Source organism: Manis javanica, chromosome 2, assembly GCF_040802235.1.
Source record: "Manis javanica isolate MJ-LG chromosome 2, MJ_LKY, whole genome shotgun sequence".
NCBI classification, from domain to species: domain Eukaryota; kingdom Metazoa; phylum Chordata; class Mammalia; order Pholidota; family Manidae; genus Manis; species Manis javanica.
The window spans coordinates 59,902,145-59,928,935 of NC_133157.1; the positions used below are offsets into that span (position 1 = coordinate 59,902,145).

A 26,791-nucleotide genomic window follows, 5' to 3' on the forward strand; every position below is an offset into this window, starting at 1 on the left:
TCTAAAACAATTCCATACAACCGTATTTCTGGTGCCAAAGAAAGCCCCACATTTGTACAACTTACACAACAATCACAGTAAATATTATTCATCTACATGGGTAATAAGAAATTATTACAGGGCTATAGATTTACTTATTTCCTCAGATGTGGCTGCCTATTGCAATCCATCAATGGTCAAGAAATAAAAAAACAGGAATGCTCCATCCTCACTAGTGAATAAATACAAGCTATAGGAGCTCTATGTATTAATCAAAATGCAAAACATTCCCTCATGGGGTTGGAGAGACCCAATTAAAGAGGAGAGGAGATTCAAGATGGCGGTGTGAGAGGTGAGACAGAACTCCTCCCAAAACCACATACACTATGAAAAAATAGTTAATACAACTAATCATAAAAGAGCAACAGGAAAGAAGACTGCGCCAGACTGCATACATGTGGAGAACAAAGCAGACCTCATGAAAAAGGGTAAATTAGTAAAGCTTTGATCCGGCAGGACCCAAGCCCTTCCCCCACCCCAGCTCACAGGCGGGAGGAAGACAAACAGAACAGGGAGGGGATAAAAGCCTAGGACTGCTGAACACTCAGCCCTGGAGATCTGCTTTGGAGCACAAACTTACATTGCATAGTGCTCTGGAGATAAGTGGGGTTGTAAAGCTAAGATAGGTAGAACACTTGAGAGACTGAGATTCCAGCTGTTGTGGAGAAGAGGGATCCACATCTGGTTGCTCTGGGACAAAGGAAAGGCAGGCAGTATGAGAGGCTTCCTAGCAGCAAGAGGGCTGCTGAAGGGGTGAGATTTGCACAGAGATTGCTGCATGGGAAAAGGGATAGGTGGACAAGGTTGGCTGGGTGCACTCTGCTCAACAGGTTGGGAATGTGCAGCAGCTTCAGGCACTCCATCCCACTGGCTGGCTACTCAGTTCTGAGGCACCCCACTGTGATATGAAGCCTGCCGTGCCTTCCTCCTGGCCTGGCGGCACCAGCTCAAAAACCAGCAGTCACTGTGCTGGCGGTCAGGCCAGCCAGAGGGAGGCCCTGCATATGACAGCTACAGACACAAAGCACAGAGGCTTACAACTGTGTGCTCAGCCCACTGGCTCTGACACTGGAGACAGGCACTACAGCCGGAAAGCAGGAAACAGCTCTTTCCTCCACCCAGACAACAGTGCCGCTCCACTGCGACCCCCGACCACACTCCAGGAGCTGAGCAGCTCCAGAGATTAGAGCTTCTAGGCACTAGAGGGCACCACATAAAAATATGAAACATCAAAGGAATCTGGTTCAGACAAAAATCTCACAAACCCCAGAAAAATAGCCAATGAAACTGAACTCATCAATCTTCCTGAAAGAAACTTCAAAATAAAAATCATAAACATGCTCACAGAGGTATAAATAATACTCAAGAGCTCAGGGACAAATTTAGGATGGGAATTCAATCATTAAGAAATTACATATCTGAAATGCAACATATAATGGATGGATTTAAAAGCAGATCAGCTTTAGTAGAAGAGGTGGTAAATGGGATAGAAATTAGAGAACAGGAATACAAAGAAGCTGAGGCACAGAGAGAAAAAAGGATCTCTAAGAATGAAAGAATATTGAAAGAATTGTGTGATGAATCCAAATGGAACAATATTTGCATTATAGGGGTACCAGAAGAAGAAGAGAGAGAGAAAAGGGATAGAAAGTGTCTTTGAGGAGGTAATCACTGAAAACTTCCCCAATCTGGGAAAGGAGATAGTCTCTCAGGCCATGGAGGTGCACAGATCTCCCAATACAAGGGACCCAAGGAAGACAACATCAAGACACATAATGATTAAAATAGCAAAGATCAAGGATAAGGACAGAATTTTAAAAGCAGCTAGAGTGAAAAAAGATCACATACAAAGGAAAACCCATCAGGCTATCATCAGATATATCAACAGAAACTTTACAGGACAGAAGGGAGTGGCATGATATATTTAATGCAATGAAACAGAAGGGACTCCAACCAAGAATACTCTACCCAGAAAGGTTATCATTTAAATTTGAAGGAGAGATTAAATAATTTTCAGGTAAGCAAAAGATAAGAGAATTTACCTACCACAAACCATCTCTACAGTGCATTTTTGAGGGACTGCTATAGATGGAAGTATTCCTAAGGCTAAATAGCTGTCACCAGGGGAAATAAAACCATGGCAAAGTAGAACAATTAATACAAGGCAGAAGCAAAATCAACTCAACTACCCCCAAAGTCAATCAAGGGATAGACAAAGAGTACAGAATATGATACCTAATATATAACAAGAATGGAGAAGGATGAAAAAGGAAGAAAAAAAATCAAGAACCTTTAGGTTGTGATTCTAATAGCATACTAAGTGAGTTAAATTAGACTGTTAGACAGTAAGGGAATTACCCTTGAACCTTTGGTAACCAAGAACCAAAAGCCTGCAATGGCAATAAGTACATACCTTTCAATAATCACACTAAATGTAAATGCTCTCAATGCACCAATCAAAAGACACAGAGTCACTGAATGGATAAAAAGACAAGACCCATCTATATACTACCTACAAGAGACTCAATTCAAATCCAAAGACACACACAGACTGAAAGCAAAGGGATGGAAGAAGATATTTCATGCAACTGGCAGGGTGAAAAACCAGGAATTGCAGTACTTGCATCAGACAAAATAGACTTCAAAATAAAGAAACTTACAAGAGACGAAGAAGGACATTACATAATGATAAAGGGGTCAGTCCAACAAAAGGATATAACCATTATAAATATATATGCACCCAACACAGGATCACCTACAAATGTGAAACAAATATTAACACAATTGAAAGGGGACATAGAATGCAGTGCATCATTCTAGGAGACTTCAACACTCCACTCACTCTGAAGCACAGATCAACCAGACAGAAAATAAGTAAGGACACAGAGGCACTGAACAACGTATTAGAACAGATGGGCATAACAGACCTCTATGGAACACTCCATCCAAAAGCAGCAGAACACACATTCTTCTCAAGTACATGTGGAACATTTTCAAGAATAGATCATATACTAGAACACAAAAAGAGCCTTGGCAAATTCAAAAAGACTGATATTGTACCAACCAGCTTCTCAGACCACAAAGGTATGAAACTAGAAATAAAACACACAAAGAAAACAAAAAATCCCACAAACACATGGAGGCTTAATAACATGCTCCTAAATAATCAATGGATCAATGACCAAATAAAAACAGAGATCAAGCAATATATGGAGATAAATGACAACAATCGTTCAATACTGCAAAATCTGTGGGACATCAGCAAAGGTGATAATAAGAGAGAAGTATATTGCAATACAGACCTACCTCAGGAAAGAAGAACAATCCCAAAGGAACAGTCTAAACTCACAATTAATGAAACTAGAAAAAGAAGAAAAAATGAGGCCCAAAGTCCATAGAAGGAGGTACATAATAAAGATTACAGCAGAAATAAATAAATAAAATTGAGAAGAATAAAACAGTAGAAAGAATCAATGAAAGCAGGAGTTGGTTCTTTGAGAAAGTAAACAATATAGATAAACCCTTAGCCAGACTTATCAAGAAAAAAAGAGAGTCTACACTCAAAAACAGAATCAGAAATGAGAAAGAAAATATATCTATGAACAATATAGAAATACAAAGAATTATCAGAGAATACTATGAAAAATTATATGCTAACAAACTGGATGACCTAGAAGAAATGCACAACTTTCTAGAAAAATACAACTTTCCAAGGCTGACCCAGAAAGAAACAAAATCTGAATAGACCAATTACCAGCAATTAAATTGAATTGGTAATCAAAAAAACACCTAAGACCAAAACTCCTGATCCGGATGATATAACTGCTGAATTTTATCAAACATTTAGTGAAGATCTAATACCCACCCTCCTTAAAGATTTCCAAAAAGTAGAAGAGGAGGGAATACTTCCAAACTCATTCTATGAGGTCAGCATCACTTTAATACCAAAACCAGGCAAAGACACCAAAAAAAAAAAGAAAATTATAGACCAATATCCCTGAAGAACATAAAAGCAAAAATACTCAACAAAATACTAGCAAAGCAAATTTAAAAAATACATCAAGAAGATCATCCATCCTGATCAAGTAGGATTTATTCCAGGGATGCAAGGGTGGTAAAACATTCGAAAATCCATCATTATCATTCACCACATCAACAAAAAGAAGGACAGAAACCACATGATCATCTTTACAGATGCTGAAAAAGCATTCAACAAAATTCAACATCCATTCATGATAAAAACTCTCAACAAAATGGGCATAGAGGACAAGTACCTCAACATAATAAAGGCCATACATGACAAACCCACAGCCAACTTCATATTTAACAATGAGAAACTGAAAGCTTTTCCCCTAAGATCAGGAATAAGACAAGGATGCCCACTTTCCCTACTTTTATTCAACATATTCTGGAGGTCCTAGCCATGGCAGTAAGACAACACAAAGAAATAAAAGGCATCCAGATAGGCAAGGAAGAAGTTAAACTCTCCCTGTTGGTATATGACATAATATTGTACATAAAAAACCCTAAAGAATCCACTCCAAAACTACTAGATCTAGTATACAAACTCAGCAAAGTTGCAGGATACAAAATTAATACACAGAAATCTGTGGCTTTCTTATATACTAATGATGAACTAGCAGAAAGAGAAATCAGGAAAACAATCACATTCACAATTGCATCAAAAAGAATAAAATACCTAGGAATAAACCTAACCAAGGAAGTGAAAGATCTATACCCTGAAAACTACAGGACACTCCTAAGAGAAATTAAAGATGATACCAATAAATGGAAACACATTCCCACGCCCATAGATAGGAAGAATTAATATTGTAAAAATGGCCATCCTGCCTAAAGCAATCCCTATCAAAATACCTACAGCAGTCTTCAACAAACTGGAGCAAATAGTTATGAAATTCATATGGAACCACAAAAGACTCAGAAGAATCAAAGCAATTCTGAGAAGGAAGAATAAAGTTGGGGGGATCTCACTCCCCAACTTCAAGCTCTACTACAAAGCCATAGTAATCAAGACAATTTGGTACTGGCACAAGAACAGAGCCACAGACCAGTGGAACAGATTAGAGACTCCAGACATTAACCCAAACATATATGGTCAATTAATATTCTATAAAGAAGCCATGGACATACAACAGGGAAATGACAGTTTCTTCAACAGATGATCCTGGCAAAACTGGACAGCTACATGTAAGAGAATGAAACTGGATCACTGTCTAACCCCATACACAAAAGTAAATTCAAAATGGATCAAAGACCTGAATGTTAGTCATGAAACCATAAAACTCTTAGAAAAAAACATAGGCAAAAATCTCTTGGACATAAACATTAGCGACTTCTTCATGAACATATCTCCCTGGGCAAGAAAAACAAAAGCAAAAATGAACAAGTGGGACTATATCAAGCTGAAAAGCTTCTGTACAGCAAAGGGCACCATCAAGAGAACAAAAAGGTACCCTACAGTATGGGAGAATATATTCGTAAATGACAGATCCGATAAAGGCTTGACATCCAAAATATATAAAGGGCTCGCGCACCCCAACAAACAAAAAGCAAATAATCCAATTAAAAAATGGGCAGAGGAGCTGAATAGACAGTTCTCTAAAGAAGAAATCCAGATGGCCAACAGACACATGAAAAGATGCTCCACATCGCTTATCATCAGAGAAATGCAAATTAAAACCACAATGAGATATCACCTCACACCAGTAAGGATCGCCATCATTGAAAAGAAATCAACAGCAAATGTTGGCGAGGTTGTGGAGAAAGGGGAACCCTCCTACACGGCTGGTGGGAATGTAAATTAGTTCAACCATTGTGGAAAGCAGTATGGAGGTTCCTCAAAATGCTCAAAATAGACTTACCATTTGACCCAGGAATTCCACTTCTAGGAATTTACCCTAAGAATGCAGCACTCCAGTTTGAAAAAGACAGATGCACCCCTATGTTTATCGCTGCACTATTTACAATAGCCAAGAAATGGAGGCAACCTAAATGTCCATCAGTAGATGAATGGATAAAGAAGATGTGGTATATATACACAATGGAATATTACTCAGCCATAAGAAAAAAACAGATCCTACCATTTGCAACAACATGGATGGAGCTAGAGGGTATTATGCTCAGTGAAATAAGCCAGGCGGAGAAAGACAAGTACCAAATGATTTCACTCATACATGGAGTATAAGAACAAAGGAAAACTGAAGGGACAAAACAGCAGCAGAATCACAGAACCCAAGAATGGACTAACAGTTACCAAAGGGAAAAGGACTAGGGAGGATGGGTGGGAAGGGAGGGACAAGGGCAGGGAAAAATAAAGGGGGCATTATGATTAGCATGTATAGTGTATGGGGGGCACAAGGAGGGATGTACAACACAGAGAAGACAAGTGGTGATTTTACAGCATCTTACTATGCTGATGAACAGTGACTGTGAAGGGGTATGTGGGGGGGACTTGGTGAAGTGGGGAGACTAGTAAACATAATGTTCTTCATGTAATTGTAGATTAGTGATACCAAATATATATATATATATATATTCATAGAACTTTTTCCCCTTAATAAAATCAAACTGGTTAAAATGATCGTTGTGCATACTTTGTTTAAAATAGGGACCATGAAGTATTGCTTTTATATGGCCTACTTACATGATTACCAGAGAAGTTGAAAGTCTCAATTATACTAAACTCATGGGAACATTAATGGATTCAGTGTCCAGAGGTCAGTTTGTATTTCTGAATACCAGAAAACTGGATGAGTTACCTACATCTGGTTTACGAATGCATTTGATAGAACTTGTTCCTAAGTTACTGCTAACGAGAAAAAACACTGCTCTAAGAGGAGAGTTGATGCTAGAATGTAAGCACCTCTACTCCAGGATGTTGATGCAGGTTCAGCTGAGTGTTCACTGAGTATAAGACATTTAGGTATATACCTAATCCTCTTCTGTCCCATTCTCACTTTTTTCCAATCTTCTTCAAGATCATATCCACTTGTGCTCGTCATGTATCCCACCATGACTCTGTTTTCCCCCACCACTCAGACACAGTACAAGTAGATTGAGTGGTAGCAAACATAACCTAGCCAATAGCAGGTTTATAAATGAACTTAAGAGTGCCAACAGGCATTTCACAGCCTTTGATTAATGCATATACTTGTTTAGGAGCACACAGAAACTGCATTGACAACATCGTTCAAACACCACAGGCCAGTAAGGGAAAGAACTTAAAATGATGGCAATTTCTATGCAGAAGAGGCAATAACAATGAAAAATAACTGTGACCATGAACAAAATACAGAAAAGTAACACCAAGAAATACCATCAAAGAGATCAGCGGTTTTAATTTTTGTTTGTGTTTAAGAGGGGCACAGCCCTTTGCTTTGCACATTACCTTCCCAATTTGAATTCAAAATTAAATTAAATTTTAATAATTCAAAATTAAAGTAAAAAAAATTACTCCTATAAATAATTTTGAACTAAAGTTACTGTTTAAAATACAAGAATTAACAAAATCTCAGTTTATGAGTTATCAATGATCTTTGCTATCTATTACTGCTATATTCTTTCTGTGGAGAAACAGCTAAAATATGACTTTCTATCCAAACAGAAACTTTATAAACTTTGACAGTTTGTATAATCACTTTATAAAGTAGATGGAATTTTCAGTAGCTACCACTAGTAAGTTGATGATAATAAATACAATGTGTTTATAAGCAAACCACCTGACTCTTCTATGACTGCATTTTCAATTTATCAGCCCCTATTCAGTGCTGCATATATGTGGCAACATGATGGCAGGACTATACGATGTAGTTACCACTAGATAATTATAAAGCCATCTTTTAATATTCTGTGGCTATTAAGTACTAGCAATATTTACCTTTAAAAAGGAATTGTAGATAGTGCCTTTAGTAAATAAGGTTTATTTTAAGTGTGAAGTCACAATTATGATATAACATAAACAAACATATTTAGCTATTCAAGAGGCACTGTAATGTGGTTAAGTATCAGCTTGGGAGAAAAACTGAATTTGAAAGTGTCTGGCAGACACTTCTCCCTATTTGATTTCACAGCACTCCCTGTGGCTCATGTTTAGCCCATCCTACAGTGTGTATTTAGGACTTATTTTCCTGTGTGCTTGCCTGTCTTCCACAGCAGTATTGCCCACAGGTCCAGAGCATCTCAACTGCACTCCATCTGCCCCTCAAAGGACATCTGAGAGTGTCTGGGAACATCTGTGGTTGTCACTACAGGAAACATACTGGTATCCAATAGGAAGAGGCCAGGAAGCTGCTAAAAATGACTGCTGAGATCAAGAAATCCTGCACTAGTCTAAGCTACTTGACAGCAGGGACCATATACTGCTGCAGCATTCTGCTCAACCCTTCCACCAGGCACACAGTGAGCACTCAAACAAGGGACAGGGGATGCACGGATACATGAAAATTCCTGTCAGGGTGAACTTCTAAACCATTGTTCTCCATATGACACTCTTTAAAGTGCTCCCTTTTTTCCTTCTTTCTACTGCCTCAGAGACATTGTTGGGTGAGACAGTGCATGACTTTATCTGTGACAAACTTTAGGACTGCAGTTCTGCCTGGGGGAAGGCATACTGGCCAAGAGCTCAGTCCCACCATTTGACATGGGAAGGTTCTTAACCTGATGGGACCTCTTAGGGACTTGAGCCAGATGACCTCTCAGACCTTTGATTAGTAGGATTACTTTAACAGTTTTTACAACTAAGAACATTCATCTCATGTAACAGCTTTTCATATGAGCTTTACAGCTTTTATTATGGCAGTCAGGGCCGCCACAGTGTTTTATACCTGAGTCACAGCTGCTGTCAAGCCTGCAGTAACCATAATCTTTAGGTCAAGCTTTTATTTCACTATAAAAGGCTTTCAATATGAACATGTCTGGTGATAAACGACACTGACAGGCATTTCCTTTTATTACAGTTCAAAGGAAGACATATATATATCTATCATGTTGTTTGGTATAAGCAACTTACAAGTACAGTCATAATTCGTATAGCCTAACTAGACTAAAATTTTACAGAATTAACATACCATGGCTATAAATTACAAGCCACTTAACACTTCTTGGAGTTGTCTTATGAACTGTAGTTAAGAACTGATAAATTGAAACTAATCTGGAGAATGATAGTAGCTGTGCACTTCCTCAGTGAATCTGACTCATATAAAATCCCAAAGGCTTTTCAAGTTGTTAGGAGTAAATATGTGACTCCTGTGTATCAGGTGGCACTGGCTATGAAAACTACAAACAAGATACAGTTAGAATGCTTAAAATTTATTAGGCAGGTAAAAGTTCAGAAATAATATTACAGGGTATATTCTCCAAGAGCCCCTGGCAGACATGATAGCCTAAAATTCAAAAGAAAATGACAATGATGCAATGATACAGACCAATACTTTAAAGAGAGAAGCAACTGACATCCTCTCCTCTTTCTAGGTCCACCAAGGAGCTACAGTCCAAGACTGGAGAGTAGGACTGCATGGGTCTCTTTCAAGGGCTGTAAGGCCAGGAAGAACGCTTTTGGCATTCCAGCTCTCCTCTCCTCAACCCCTTCTATTAGAAAAAGTATTTGGGATAGAACTATATCAAACTAAGTCATTTGGTCTTTGGGCTCCTGTACATCTCTGAAAAGGGAAAAGAAAGCTTAGGAATGACTACAAATGTTTTATTTTAGGCTCTAGGCTGTAAAAGAGAGGCACAAGAGGGAGCTTATGATTTCCCTCTAGGACTCTACAATATCTTCTCTGAAACTATTAGCTCCTCTTTCTTAAATGTTTTCATAAAATTACATATGAAAGAAGGCACAATGTATCATAAACTTGTGGCTGAACTATTTGAGAAAAGAAATAATGATCTCTTAATCAGACCTCTATTATTATTTGTCCTTAGCCACTGTTGCAATAATTGATTTCTACTGAAAACACCTTTAGTAGTAAAAAAAAAAAATCCTAGTTTTTCTGTAATTGTACTATTGTCAGTAATGGTTTAGCAATGTGGAGCTGACAGGGAAGGACAGAATTATGGATCAGTTTTGGAAAAACCTAGTTGCATAAAGCATTTCTTTGCCCAGAAATAAAAAGAAAATCTACTAGAAATTTTTTTAAAAAAGGCAACTTTGCTATAGTGAAGCTCCAAATTTTGCTTGCAAAACCAGGATTAGCTGAATGCAACTAATGCTTCTGCATCTACAATTGATCTCTTTTCCTTATATGAGTAATATACTTGGTTGGAGGTCATTCTATCTACCACCCAACATCTCTGTGGCCCTCAAACATGGATTCTGTAGGTTTTAGTGATAATACTTTTTATTATTACCACCACCATAAACGTATGTACTCTGTGCGCATTATATGTAGGGGGATGCACAGTTCAGAAGGGCTAGGCAGTTTCCATGAGGTGTTTCTAGCCAATGAGGAGCAGAGCCAGGGTACAGACCGGCATTCTGACTCCAAACCTAAGCACATACTACCCTGTCATCCCTGCCTTGCTTGATGTGCCTCTGCTATAACATGGGCACCCAGACCCATTTTACAGCAGTAAAGTTGTGCTCTGTTAGAGAATATCCATAACACCACGTACTAAGTTTGTGAGAATGAATAGCAGTTCACAGAGGTATGCATGGCAGAGATGATCTGTAACACAAGACACTTTTGGAAAGGAACTGTGGTTCTGTGCACAGGAGGAGGAACGGAATAGCATGGCCTTCTGAGAAACAGTAGTCTCTGTGTTTCATCTGTTATCACGGTGGGGGACCAAGATCCATAAATATTCTTTGATGACATGGCTACCATCACAACAGAAAAAAAACTGCCCTAATTTTATTATGGTTTTGACAAGCTCTAAATTGGCCAAAATGTAGCCTTGTTCTGCCTGGAAAGATAAAGGTCCCATAAGTAGTGACTCTGTGGCATCTTACTACACTGATGGACAGTGACTTCAGTGGGGTATGGGGGGGACTTGATAATAGGGGTGAATGTAGTAAACACAATATTTTTCATGTAAAACCTTCCTAAGAGTGTATATCAACGATACCTTAATTTTTTTAAAAAGGCTAAAAAACAAAAAAAGAATAAGGTCCCATAAGAAAGTTTCAATGAAGAATGGAGAAGCAAATGTCAAAAACCTCCATGATAGCTAGGACACAGATTTCAGTCTTACAGCTACTCATTTTGGAAAGAATATTGAATGGTTAGACTTAGCTTGTAATATTTACAATAAAACATAGTAACAGATTTGAAACAGAAATAAATAGCAAAAGTGATGACAGGTGGCATTATAAAGAGCGTAATCTTCCTAAGCAGCTATGTGCCAGGGAGAATTTGCACATGTGTTTTCAGCACACTACAAATAAAAGAGCTTACACAGAAGTCATTATTTTCTACCCCTAAATGCTTCAGCTTGAAAAATATCACAAGAGGTCATGCTTCATGCAAATCAGCCCTACTATGAAATAAGTCAGCAAAACCAGCAGGTCCCTTGTCCATCTTACCCAAGTGTGAGGTGTGACACATTTCCACAGTGAGGAAGAGTGTAACTCAAACCAGCCTGACCCTTCAGACAGCATTTCAAAAAAAATTCTAGCCTGAGGATGCTGGAAAAGGCTGTAGTACACTGCCACAGAGCATTACAGAGCTCCCAGTGAGTATGTAAGCCCAAGAAAAGAAGGATACCACTGCACTTGCTCTGGTACAGAAACCTTCCTCTGTTACCAAGAAGTGTAAAAGCAAGCCAGCAGGCTCTTCACCTGAGCTAAGTAGACAACATCTGAATACGCCAGGTCCCTGGGCCCAATCAGACATCAGAGAGAAGTGGCAGCATTTTTTTTCAAAGAATTCCAGATAGTAAATATTTTAGGCTCTGTGGACTATACAGTCTTTGACACAACTACTGCAGTCTGCCATTGTAGTACAAAAGCAGCTATAGGTAGGAACATAAACAAATGAGCATGACTGTATTCCAATATAAATTTATTTATAAAAATGTTAGGAGGGGGGGCGGAGCCAGGATGGCGGCATGAGTAGAGCAGTGGAAATCTCCTCCCAAAAACACATAGAGCTATGAAAATATACCAAAGAAAAATCTTCCTAAAATAGAGACCACAGGACACAGGACAACATCCAGACCACATCCACACCTGCAAGAACCCAGTGCCTTGCGAAGGGGGGCTCCACCATTTTGGAGGAACAGCCCCAGCCAGGCCAAGCCCACAGCAACAACGGAGATAAACCCCAAAGCAACTGGGCAGGAAGCAGAAGCCCTGTCTGCACACAGCTGCCCAGCACAAGCCACTAGAGGTCGCTATTCTCCCAGGAGAAGGCCACAAACCAACAAGAAGGGAAGCTCTTCCAGCTGTCACTCATACCAGCTCTGCAAACTATCTCTATCACCATGAAAAGGCAAAACTACAGGCAGACAAAGATCATAGAGACAACACCTGAGAGGGAGACAGACCTAACCAGTCCTCCTGAAAAAGAATTCAAAATAAAAGTCCTGAACATGCTGACGGAGATGCAGAGAAAAATGCAAGAGCAATGGGATGAGATGCACAGGAAAATGTAAGAGCAGTGGGATGAGATGCAGAGAAAAATGCAAGAGCAGTGGGATGAAGTCCGGAAGGAGATCACAGAGGTCAGGAAGGAGATCACAGAAGTGAAACAATCCCTGGAAGGATTTATAAGCAGAATGGATACGATGCAAGAGGCCATTGAAGGAATAGAAGCCAGAGAACAGGAACATATAGAAGCTGACATAGAGAGAGATAAAAGGATCTCCAGGAATGAAACAACACTAAGAGAAATATGTGACCAATACAAAAGAAATAATATTCATATTATAGGGATACCAGAAGAGGAAGAAAGAGGAAAAGGGATAGAAAGTCTTTTTGAAGAAATAATTGCTGAAAACTTCCCCAAACTGGGGGAGGAAATAATCGAACAGACCATGGAATTACACAGAAATCCCAAAAGAAAGGATCCAAGGAGGACAACACCAAGACACATAGTAATTAAAATGGCAAGGATCAAGGACAAGGAAAGAGTTTTAAAGGCAGCTAGAGAGAAAAAGCTCACCTATAAAGGAAAACCCATCAGGCTAACATCAGACTTCTCGACAGAAACCCTGCAGGCCAGAAGAGAATGGCATGATATACTTAATGCAATGAAACAGAAGGGCCTTGAACCAAGGATATTGTATCGAGCACAACTATCATTTAAATATGGTGGCGGGATTAAACAATTCCCAGACAAGCAAAAGCTCAGGGAATTTGCTTCCCACAAACCACCTCTACAGGGCATCCTACAGGGACTGCTCTACATGGGAGCACCCCTAAAAAGAGCACAGAACAAAACACACAACATATGAAGAGTGGAGGAGGAGGAATAAGAAGGGAGAGAAGAAAAGAATCTCCAGAGAGTGTATATAACAGCTCAATAAGCGAGCTAAGTTAGGCAGTAAGATACTAAAGAAGCTAACCTTGAACCTTTGGTAACCACGAATCTAAAGCCTGCAATGGCAATAAGTACATATCTCTCAATAGTCACCCTAAATGTAAATGGACTTAATGCACCAATCAAAAGACATAGAGTAATAGAATGGATAAAAAAGCAAGACCCATCTATATGCTGCTTACAAGAAACTCACCTTAAACCCAAAGATAAGCATAGAGTAAAAGTCAAGGGATGGAAAAACATATTTCAGGCAAACAACAGTGAAAAGAAAGCAGGGGTTGCAGTACTAATATCAGACAAAATAGACTTCAAAACAAGGAAAGTAACAAGAGATAAAGAAGGATACTACATAATGATAAAGGGCTCAGTCCAACAAGAGGATATAACCATTCTAAATATATATGCACCCAATACAGGAGCACCAGCATATGTGAAGCAAATACTAACAGAACTAAAGAGGGAAATAGACTGCAATGCATTCATTGTAGGAGACTTCAACACACCACTCACCCCAAAGGATAGATCCACCGGGCAGAAAATAAGTAAAGACACACAGGCACTGAACAACACACTAGAACAGATGGACCTAATAGACATCTATAGAACTCTACACCCAAAAGCAACAGGATATACATTCTTCTCAAGTGCACATGGAACATTCTCCAGAATAGACCATATACTAGCTCACAAAAAGAGCCTCAGTAAATTCCAAAATATTGAAATTCTACCAACCAATTTTTCAGACCACAAAGGTATGAAAGTAGAAATAAATTCTACAAAGAAAACAAAAAGGCTCACAAACACATGGAGGCTTAACAACATGCTACTAAATAATCAATGGATCAATGAACAAATCAAAATAGACATCAAGGAATATATAGACACAAATGACAACAACAACACTAAGCCCCAACTTCTGTGGGATGCAGTGAAAGCAGTCTTAAGAGGAAAGTATAGAGCAATCCAGGCACACTTGAAGAAGGAAGAACAATCCCAAATGAATAGTCTAACATCACAATTATTAAAACTGGAAAAAGAAGAACAAATGAGGCCTAAAGTCAGCAGAAGGAGGGACATAATAAAGATCAGAGAAGAAATAAACAAAATTGAGAATAAAACAATAGCAAAAATCAACGAAACCAAGAGCTGGTTCTTTGAGAAAATAAACAAAATAGATAAGCCTCTAGCCAAACTAATTAAGAGAAAAAGATAGTCAACACAAATCAACATAATCAGAAATGAGAATGGAAAAATCATGACAGACTCCACAGAAATACAAAGAATTATTAAAGACTACTATGAAAACCTATATGCCAACAAGCTGGAAAACCTAGAAGAAATGCACAACTTCCTAGAAAAATACAACCTCCCAAGACTGACCAAGGAAGAAACACAAAAGTTAAACAAACCAATTACGAGCAAAGAAATTGAAACGGTAATCAACAAAATACCCAAGAACAAAACCCCGTGGCCGGACGGATTTACCTCGGAATTTTATCAGACACACAGAGAAGACATAATACCCATTCTCCTTAAAGTGTTCCACAAAATAGAAGAAGAGGGAATACTCTCAAACTCATTCTATGAAGCCAACATCACCCTAATACCAAAACCAGGCAAAGACCCCACCAAAAAAGAAAATTACAGACCAATATCCCTGATGAATGTAGATGCAAAAGTACTCAATAAAATATTAGCAAACAGAATTCAACAGTATATCAAAAGGATCATACACCATGACCAAGTGGGGTTCATCCCAGGGATGCAAGGATGGTACAACATTCGAAAATCCATCAACATCATCCACCACATCAACAAAAAGAAAGACAAAAACCACATGATCATCTCCATAGATGCTGAAAAAGCATTTGACAAAATTCAACATCCATTCATGATAAAAACTCTCAGCAAAATGGGAATAGAGGGCAAGTACCTCAACATAATAAAGGCCATATATGATAAACCCACAGCCAGCATTATACTGAACAGCGAGAAGCTGAAAGCATTTCCTCTGAGATCGGGAACCAGACAGGGATGCCCACTCTCCCCACTGTTATTTAACATAGTACTGGAGGTCCTAGCCACGGCAATCAGACAAAACAAAGAAATACAAGGAATCCAGATTGGTAAAGAAGAAGTTAAACTGTCACTATTTGCAGATGATATGATACTGTACATAAAAAACCCTAAAGACTCCACTCCAAAACTACTAGAACTGATATCGGAATACAGCAAAGTTGCAGGATACAAAATTAACACACAGAAATCTGTAGCTTTCCTATACACTAACAATGAATCAATAGAAAGAGAAATCAGGAAAACAATTCCATTCACCATTGCATCAAAAAGAATAAAATACCTAGGAATAAACCTGACCAAAGAAGTGAAAGACTTATACTCTGAAAACTACAAGTCACTCTTAAGAGAAATTAAAGGGGACACTAATAAATGGAAACTCATCCCATGCTCATGGCTAGGAAGAATTAATATCGTCAAAATGGCCATCCTGTCCAAAGCAATATACAGATTTGATGCAATCCCTCTCAAATTACCAGCAACATTCTTCAATGAACTGGAACAAATAATTCAAAAATTCATATGGAAACACCAAAGACACCGAATAGCCAAAGGAATCCCGAAAAAGAAGAATAAAGTAGGGGGGATCTCACTCCCCAACTTCAAGCTCTACTACAAAGCCATAGTAATCAAGACAATTTGGTACTGGCACAAGAACAGAGCCACAGACCAGTGGAACAGATTAGAGACCCCAGAAATTAACCCAAACATATATGGTCAATTAATATTTGATAAAGGAGCCATGGACATACAATGGCAAAATGACAGTCTCTTCAACAGATGGTGCTGGCAAAACTGGACAGCTACATGTAGGAGAATGAAACTGGACCATTGTCTAACCCCATATACAAAGGTAAACTCAAAATGGATCAAAGACCTGAATGTAAGTCATGAAACCATTAAACTCTTGGAAAAAAACATAGGCAAAAACCTCTTAGACATAAACATGAGTGATCTCTTCTTGAACATATCTCCCCAGGCAAGGAAAACAACAGCAAAAATGAGCAAGTGGGACTGCATTAAGCTGAAAAGCTTCTGTACAGCGAAAGACACCATCAATAGAACAAAAAGGAACCCTACAGTATGGGAGAATATATTTGAAAATGACAGATCCGATAAAGGCTTGACGTCCAGAATATATAAAGAGCTCACACACCTCAACAAACAAAAAACAAATAACCCAATTAAAAAATGGGCAGAGGAACTGAACAAACAGTTCTCCAAAAAAGAAATACAGATGGCCAAGAGACACATGAAAAGATGCTCCACATCGCTAATTATCAGAGAAATGCAAATTAAAACTACAATGAGGTATCACCTCACACCAGTAAGGATAGCTGCCATCCAAAAGACAAACAACAACAAATGTTGGCGAGGCTGTGCAGAAAGGGGAACCCTCCTACACTGCTGGTGGGAATGTAAATTAGTTCAACCATTGTGGAAAGCAGTATGGAGGTGTGTCAAAATGCTCAAAACAGACCTACCATTTGACCCAGGAATTCCACTCCTAAGAATTTACCCTAAGAATGCAGCAATCAAGTGTTGGCAGCCGCGCTCAGAAAATAGCGCCCAAAGCAGGGCAGCCGGAAGGCCCCGAACTTCCTAATGACAAATCATCCCACACCACTAAACTACATGCTAATTGCGCCTTGGCATAAGGACCAATGAGACCCACCAAATTGATATGCTAATAAGGCATATGGAGCCGCACCAACCAGGTCAGAGCATGAGAACTATATAAGCAAGCCTCTCCTTCCCCTCTGGGTCCTGCCCAACTCATTTGTTTCACAAAGAGCTGAAGAATAAAGCTTTCTGCAGAAGAATCCTGCTGTTGTTGCGTGCTGTTCTTGCCGGTGAGGATGGGGCACGCGACAAGTGGTGCCGAAACCTGGGAACCAGAACATCACCGGCACAGGGAGGACCCTTCAGACATCTGGAGAGGATTCAGAACTGCAGGTCAGAAGAAAGCCCGGAGGGGTAAGTTCCGAGAGGCCCCTGCTTTTTAGGATGATGGTTGATGGTTCTCTGTAAATAAGGAGGCACCATGGGGAATGCACCGTCATTAGTCACGGCGCTGCAGACAGCTCTCAAAGAGCGAAACTTGAAGGTCTCCAGCAAAGTCTTAGGATCTTTTGTGAAGGAGATAGACCGTGTGGCCCCCTGGTTCATTTGTTCAGGGTCCCTCTCAATCCCGAGCTGGGACAAACTGGGGAAAGATCTTGATAGAGAGGAGGAGGAGGGTAGCCTGAGGGGAGGCACCAGGCCCCTCTGGAAACTGATTAGAGCTTGTCTGCAAGATGAGAGGTGTGAAAAGGTAATAAAAGAAGGTCAGAGAGCATTGACAGATATCCAAGAGAGCATGTCAGAAACGGAACGGGAAACAGAGAGCGCGCGCGGCCGAAAAAAGGCCACAAAAACGAAAGTAAAGAAACCCCAGAGTGAGGGAGAAAGCCCGCCTAGGGCAAAAGCGAAAGAGCCCCGAGAAGCGAGTGACGATCGCCTTGGAGAAAATAGTAAATACCCCTGGAAAGAGTTGAGGGACCTCCAACTCTCCAATAGGGAATCTGAGGAGGAATTAACGTCCGCAGAGGAAGGGGAAGAAAATAAAACCGCAGAGTGCAGAAGTAAGGGAACCAGCAAAGTTGAAAAGCGGACCAAGGAAAAAATGAAAGCAGGGTGTCCCCCGACGCCCGTTGCCCCGCCACCTTACGTGAGTGGCGCACTCTCCTTTTGCCACCCAGATACTCTTCAGGCAATTAGACAAATGTTTCCTGTATTTGAGGATAACGGTGTACGCTCTCACCAACCCCTCAGTCATAAACAAGTTAAAGACTTAGCGGAATCCGTCCGAGCGTATGGGGTCAGTGCCAACTATACCATAGCACAAGTTGAGAGATTAACAGAGACAGCCATGACACCCGCAGACTGGCAATATGTAACTAAGGCATGCCTTTCTAGTATGGGGCAATACATAGAATGGAAGGCATTGTGGCATGATATCAGTATGACCCAGGCACGCGCAAACGCGGCCGAAGGACAGCCTGCGTGGTCATATGATATGCTGATGGGCCAAGGACAGTGGGTAGCCAACCAGACCGCCTTCCCCTTACAGGTATACGCACAAATAAACACGTGCGCCGCCAAGGCATGGAAAGCCCTCACCAACAAAGGAGAAGTATCAGGCAATTTGACAAAAATTATTCAGGGGCCGAGCGAGCCATTTTCTGACTTTGTCGCTCGTATGATGGAGGCCGCAGGCAGAATATTTGGAGATCAGGAACAAGCAATGCCCCTAGTGGAGCAATTAGTATTTGAACAATGTACCAAGGAATGCAGACAGGCGATAACACCCTGGAAACAAAAAGGGATACACTCCTAGTTGAAAGCCTGTAGAGAAATAGGAGGGCCACTCACCAATGTGGGCCTAGCCGCGGCCATATTACAGAGCCACAAACAAGCCAGGATCACTAACAGAAGTATCAAATGCTTTCAATGCGGGAAATTAGGACATATAAAGAGAGAGTGTAGGAGCCCAGCTTCAGAACAAACAACCCAAAAGACCCCTGGGTTATGCCCTAAGTGTAAGAAAGGCAGGCATTGGGCCAAAGAGTGCCGGTCTATTAAAGATATAGAAGGGAAACCCTTAGAACTGCCAAAAAACGCCCAGAGGGGCCCCCGTCACCAGGGCCCGCAAATATATGGGGCAACCAGCACGCAAGTGTCATTCGGGAACAACCAGGTCCCCCAAGGAGAGCCACTTCAGGTTCCGCGGGATTGGACATCCGTGCCACCACCAGAATAGTGTTGACTCCACAGATGGAAGTTCAGCCTATCCCTTCAGACTTTAAAGGCCCCCTACCACCAAATACCGTTGGGTTGCTCTTAGGGCGCTCTTCTGCTGCCTTGAAAGGCCTGACAGTCCATCCGGAGTTATAGATCAAGATTATGAAGGACAGGTAAAAATCATGTGTTCAGCTCCCAGAGGAATCTATCCTATATCCCCGGGAGACCGCATAGCCCAGCTCTTAGTATTGCCCAGTCTCCACGCCAATTATCCTGCTACCAACACAGAGAGGGGAGAAAGGGGCTTCGGCTCCTCTGACTGGGATTCAGCCTTCATAGTATTAGATTTAGCAGACAGACCAAAATTAACTCTTCAAATAGAGGGAAAGAGCTTTGAGGGAATCCTAGACACTGGAGCAGATAAAAGTATTATCTCTGCAACCTGGTGGCCCTCCAAGTGGCCTGTGACCCAATCCTCACATTCATTACAAGGTTTAGGATATGAGTCAAGCCCTTCAATTAGTGCCAAACCATTGAAATGGCGAGCCCCTGAAGGACAAGAGGGTACAGTCACCCCTTATGTACTCCCTCTACTGGTCAATTTATGGGGGAGGGATGTCATGAGAGACTTAGGCCTCAAACTCATTAATGAATACTCCACCCCCGCCCAAGGCATGATGATGGACATGGGATACATCCCTGGCAAGGGGCTGGGGAAACACCAACAGGGACGCATAGAGCCCATCCTGCCCAAAGTAAAGAATGACCGTCACGGCCTGGGTTTTTCATAGGGGCCATTGAAGATGCCATGCCCATACCTTGGCTCACAGAGGAGGCCGTATGGGTTCCTCAGTGGCCCCTATCCTCTGAAAAATTAGAAGCAGCTCATTGCTTAGTGCAAGAGCAGCTCCAAGTGGGACACCTAGAACCCTCTGTGTCCCCATGGAACACACCCATATTTGTAATCAGGAAAAAGTCAGGATCATGGAGGTTGCTTCATGATCTCAGAGCAGTAAATGCTCAAATGAAAATGCTTGGACCCGTAAAACGGGGACTGCCACTCCTCTCCACCTTACCCAGAGAATGGAAGGTGCTCATAATAGATATTAAAGATTGTTTCTTTTCTATACCTCTAAGCTCCAAGGACAGGGAAAGATTTGCTTTTACTTTGCCAGTTATTAACCATGAACAACCCGATGCCAGATTTCAGTGGAAGGTCCTCCCTCAAGGAATGGCAAATAGCCCCACCATATGTCAACTGTATGTTCAGCGGGCGCTAGACCCAGTTCGTAAGACCTATCCCACGCTAAAGATCATCCATTACATGGATGACATCCTTCTTTGCTCCCCACAACCAGCGGAAATAGAAGAAGCATATATAGATCTCACTAGATCCCTAGAAAATTGGAGACTGAATATAGCAAGCGAGAAGGTCCAAAAATCTAGTGTTAGCAAATTCCTAGGAGCAACCATTTACACAGATGTAATTTGCCCCCAAAAGCTTGAGATAAGACATAATCAGTTGCGAAATTTGAATGACTTCCAAAAACTCCTAGGGGATATTAATTGGTTGCGCCCATACTTAAAGATACCCACCACTGAGTTGACACCACTGTTTAAAATCCTAGAAGGAGACCCACAACTAACGTCACCGCGCTCCCTCACACCTGAGGCATTACAAGCCATTCGCAAAGTGGAACAGGCTTTGATGACAGCACAGCTAAATAGGGTTCAATTGAATGAACCCTTTGAGTTGTGTGTCCTTCCCACCCCAGAGCTGCCAACAGCAGTCTTATGGCAGCACGGCCCACTGATCTGGATCCATCCCCAAGCCTCTCAGGCTAGGACAATAGAGTACTATCCGGCAGCCGTGGCCAAACTTGCTTTGAGAGGAGTAAAAACCTCCATGACACATTTCGGAGAGGCTCCAGCTAAAATTATAACCCCTTACAACGTAGAACAGATACAAGTATTATGTGCTATGAATGATGATTGGGCCATACTTGCTTACAGTTTCTCAGGAACCTTTGATAATCATTTCCCTAAACATCCCCTCATCAACTTCGCCAAAAATCATCTCCTAGTATTTCCTCGGGTCACTAGCCTAACCCCGCTGCCTCATGGAAAAACAGTTTACACAGACGGGTCTAAGACAGGCACAGGTGCCTATGTCCATGATGGCAAAGTTGTGACAAAAGGCTACACGCCTGACACTCCACAAATAGTGGAATGTCGCATAGTCTTAGAGGTCCTACAAATCTTTCCTGAACCTTTAAATATTGTGTCTGACTCCTGTTATGTAGTTAATGCAGTCAAATCTCTAGAAGTGGCCGGGCTAATCAAAGCGTCCAGCCCAGTAGCCACTTTGTTCAAACAGATACAATCAGCACTACTTCATAGACAATCTCCTTTGTATATAACTCATATCAGAGCACATTCAGGCCTTCCCGGGCCTATGACTCAAGGCAACCACCTGGCAGACCTCGCAACCAGAAATATAGCTTTTCCCCTGCTAGACCCTATCACCACAGCTTCAAAATTCCATACACAATTTCATGTCACTGCCGAAACACTGCGCAAGCGGTTTAGCATAACCAGGGCCGAAGCTAGGAACACTGTCCTTAGCTGCCAACATTGCTGCAGCTTCCTTCCCACACCTCATGTTGGGATCAACCCCAGAGGTATTAGGCCTTTACAAGTCTGGCAAATGGATGTGACGCATTTTTCACCTTTTGGGAAACTTAAATACGTACACGTATCCGTGGATACTTGTTCAGGAGTCATCTTTGCCTCCCCATTGTCAGGAGAGAAAGCTTCCCATGTCATCCAGCACTGCCTTGAGGCTTGGAGCGCATGGGGGTTACCACAGATTCTGAAAACAGACAATGGCCCAGCCTATACCTCTACAAAATTTGCTCAATTTTGTCATCACATGGGGATAAAACATATCACTGGCCTTCCCTACAACCCACAGGGTCAAGGGATTGTGGAACGCGCGAACCGCATGCTCAAATCCTATTTACTTAAACAAAAAGGGGGAATTGAGGATATACCCCCCACACCAAAAACTGCCACAGCCCTAGTACTTTTCATTATAAATTTTTTTAATCTGGATGCTCAAGGCCATACAGCAGCGGATCGCCATAATCAGTGGCCAAAAGACCCACAAGAACTAGTAAAATGGAAGGACGTGTTATCTAACCAATGGAAGGGCCCGGATCCAATCATAATCAGATCCAGGGGAGCTGTGTGTGTTTTCCCCCAGGGTGAAGAAAATCCCTTCTGGATCCCGGAGCGCCTAACGAGGAAAGTCCTAAACAAAGGAGATGACTTCGCTGTACCTCCTGACCCTGCTCCTGACACTGGAGACCCCGACTCAGGGAGTATTGAGATGGGGAATCCTGTCTGCCTTTCCTAAGCCTATGCCTGTCCATTTCAATGCAGCCATTTTTCCCCGCTTTTTCACCACCAACTCTAGTATGAACTTGCCCTACCTAGAAAAGGACACCCTAACAGCCCCGTTGGGAGAAAACCAGTCCTTCGTAACTAATGGGTCATTATGCTTCACCACTCAGAATCTAGCTGGCTGTATCTCCCTGAAACGGAGGAAATATGGATGGTTCAGTGACATAATTCTAGAGGCCAGTGGCCTCCCCGTTATGTCAGCTAAATTTGAAGGGCCTAATAAGGAAGGGAGCCCGCCCTATAAGAACATGACTATCCACCAGATGGTTCTCTGGATCAATGGCACATTTGTACACTCTCCCAGGAACAATTCCACCGACAGGCCTCGTCAACCCAAATATGCCTCCCATTGTGTGGGCGACTATGAGGGAGAGCTGTGGCCCTGGACTGACTGTCAGTCAACTGTAGTAACGTGGGCAACTGAGAGGCAGGAGTTTACCATCTCCCCAGATATGGAGGGACGGCCAGCCAATGAGGCTTGGTGGCCAGTAAAGGTGCTCGAAGGCGAGTTTCGTCAGCAGCTGAGCATGAACCCCTTCCATAAATGGATGCTGTGTGGAGTCAATGGCTCGTGTACCGACCTCTCCCCCTTTTCCGCCCTCCAGGGTGGGGGAATCGGTGTAAAAAATATCACCTTTTGGTGCGAGAACAACCACACGCGCGCACACTGGAACATGACCATGACCCATAACAACGAGAACTACACGTGTTCAGCAAAATCAGGTCCAGAGTCACCTAATTCCCTTTTTCCACCTTCTCCAGTATGCGTATACCCCCCATTTCTGTTTATCTTATCCAATAGTAGCTTTGACTCCTGCTCCAATGAAACCTGCTTTCTGTCTCAGTGTTGGGATGCGCGTAACTTTACCAATGCTTTGGTAGTCCGCATCCCCCGTTGGGTCCCTGTTCCCGTAGACGCCCCTAACACCATGACTCTGTTTCGAGAAAGGCGCGATTTCGGCGTTACAGCCGCCATAGTGCTCCTGATCTCCGCGACCGCGGTCGCAGCCACCGCCGCTGGTATAGCTTTAGACACCTCCATCAAATCGGCTACAGAGCTCAATAACCTTGCAGCCTCAGTAGCTTCTGCCCTGGACCAACAGTCCACACTTGATGGCAAACTGAAAGGAGGAATAATGATCCTCAATCAACGCATAGATCTCGTGGAGGAACAAATGGAGGTGCTCTGGCAAATGGCCCAATTGGGATGTGAGCGGAAATATCGTGCCCTCTGCATCACTAGCATTCAATATGAAAATTTTACACGGGCAGCTAATCTGTCACGAGACCTGTCCCAGTATCTTTCAGGAAACTGGTCCCAAGACTTCGATGGGACACTAGAAGAGCTGCGGCGAGAAATAATCCACATCAACTCCACCCGTCTAGATATCTCCGTAGCAGAAGGACTCTCTTCCTGGTTCCTCAGAGCTCTCTCCCACGTCAAGGAGTGGGCGGGCATGGCTGGGATGGGCGTGTTCATGCTTGGAGGTCTCATGCTCCTACTCTGGTTGTTATGCAGACTCCACAACCAACATAAGCAGGACAAGGTGATCCTTGCTCAAGCCCTAATGGCGTTAGACGTTGGCACCTCTCCCCAAGTGTGGCTCAACATGCTTAAGAAGGAAGCTCGGCTTTAGCTTGAGGTAGCTCTTGCACCCTGAGCCCATGTGGCACTGCACCAGGCCCGAGTACCTCAATGCTTAATCACAGCTTTCTTTAAGAAGCTCATGGTGCAAGAGGGTTGAGAAAAAAGGTCCAAACCCTTTGTACCAAGCGGTCCCAACGCCAGCCAGAGGATGCGAGGCAAAGCACTGCAAGAGGCTTGGACCCCTCTGAGAGGCATGCCTGACTGCATAGGGGTAGATGCCCAGAACCCCTCTCCAAAAAGGGGGCATCAGGAAGTATGATGGAGGTCAGGCCTCTGTCTCCGCCTCTGCTGGCAAGTTCCGCCTTGAGCTTCTGTTAGACAAAAAAGGGGGAGATGTTGGCAGCCGCGCTCAGAAAATAGCGCCCAATGCAGGGCAGCCGGAAGGCCCCGAACTTCCTAATGACAAATCATCCCACACCACTAAACTACATGCTAATTGCGCCTTGGCATAAGGACCAATGAGACCCACCAAACTGATATGCTAATAAGGCATATGGAGCCGCACCAACCAGGTCAGAGCATGAGAACTATATAAGCAAGCCCCTCCTTCCCCTCTGGGTCCTGCCCAACTCATTTGTTTCACAAAGAGCTGAAGAATAAAGCTTTCTGCATAAGAATCCTGCTGTTGTTGCGTGCTGTTCTTGCCGGCGAGGACGGGGCACGCGACAATCAAGTTTGAGAAAGACAGATGCACTCCTATGTTTATCGCAGCACTATTTACAATAGCCAAGAATTGGAAGCAACCTAAATGAACATCGGTAGATGAATGGATAAAGAAGATGTGGTACATATACACAATGGAATACTACTCAGCCATAAGAAGTGGAAAAATCCAACCATTTGCAGCAACATGGATGGAGCTGGAGAGTATTATGCTCAGTGAAATAAGCCAAACGGAGAAAGAGAAATACCAAATGATTTCACTCATCTGAGGAGTATAGGAACAAAGGAAAAACTGAAGGAACAAAACAGCAGTGGAATTACAGAACCCCAAAATGGACTAACAGGTACCAAAGGGAAAGGAACTGGGGAGGATGGGTGGGCAGAGAGGGATAAGAGGGGGGAAGAAGAAGAGGGGTATTAAGATTAGCATGCATGGGGGGGAGGGAGAAAGGGGAGGGTGGGCTGCACAACACAGAGAGGACAAGTAGTGACTCTACAACATTTTGCTAAGCTGATGGACAGTAACCGTAATGTGGTTGTTAGGGGGGACCTGATATAGGGGAGAGCATAGTAAACATAGTATTCTTCATGTAAGTGTAGATTAAAAATTAAAAAAAAAAAAAAAGAAAGAAAGAAAGAAAGAAAAGGGGCATTACTCCTTAACAGGATAAAACTATTGGTAAATCAAAGATCAAAGCATGCTTTAAATATCCTTAATGTTGATCACTTAAAGGGTGTCAGATGATCAGCTATGGAGGTACTTTTTTCTGATAATATTCCTTTCTCTTAATTAAAAAAAAAAAAGCAGTTATTGTGTGCTGACCTCCAATGAGTTCTGCACAGTGGTATAGAGGGCATGTCAAAGTGTGGGCAAAGGGTCTGTTTGTTTCTACGCAGAAGATCAAGGCCTAGCTTGGATACCCAGAAAATGAACTAAGATACGATATGAGGAGGAGCTTCCGGCATCAGCACTCTCTGGGGGACTTGTGCCAGGGGATGATCATCAAAAAGCCTCCACAGGGATCCGGACGATGCTGCGGTTGTGGCTGCATCCAGCCCACCGTCTCCTGGACTTGCCATAGGAACGAGGAGGGAGATGTCTAGGCTGGCATGTGCATACAGTGAGACAACGAATTTGACCGGATCTGTACTGTTGGAACTCAACCAGGAGTTGGGAGGGGTGCAAGTTGTAGCACTCCAAAATCTCATGACTATAGACTATCTATGGTTAAAAGAACATATGGGATGTGAACAGATCCCAGAAATGAGCTGCTTTAATTTGTCTGATAGTTCAAGTACAGTTGGACAATATCCATCATATCATAGATAAATTTTCACAAATGCCTAGGGTGCCTAAATGGTTTTCTTGGCTTCACTGGAGATGGATGGTAATTATAGATTTGCTTTGTTTATGTCACCGTATTCCTATTATGTTAATATGTGTGTGCAAATTAGTTAGTAGTTTAAAACCTATACATACTTAAGGTACTCTACAAGAAGATATGTCAAAGAAATAATCAATCCTCCCATGTTTCCTTCATATGCTACATCTATAGCTTTTCTTCTTCCTTCCTAATTACAACCCTTAAATAGAATTCGTGCCTCATATCGAATTTAC

The 26,791-nt window shown here is 42.0% G+C and overlaps 1 protein-coding gene across 8 annotated transcripts in view; it reads right to left on the reverse strand.

Annotated features, from left to right (window-relative positions):
• Nucleotides 1–26,791, reverse strand: part of KDM4C (lysine demethylase 4C) — a 506,879-nt gene that overhangs the window by 216,377 nt on the left and 263,711 nt on the right. The window lies entirely within an intron of this gene.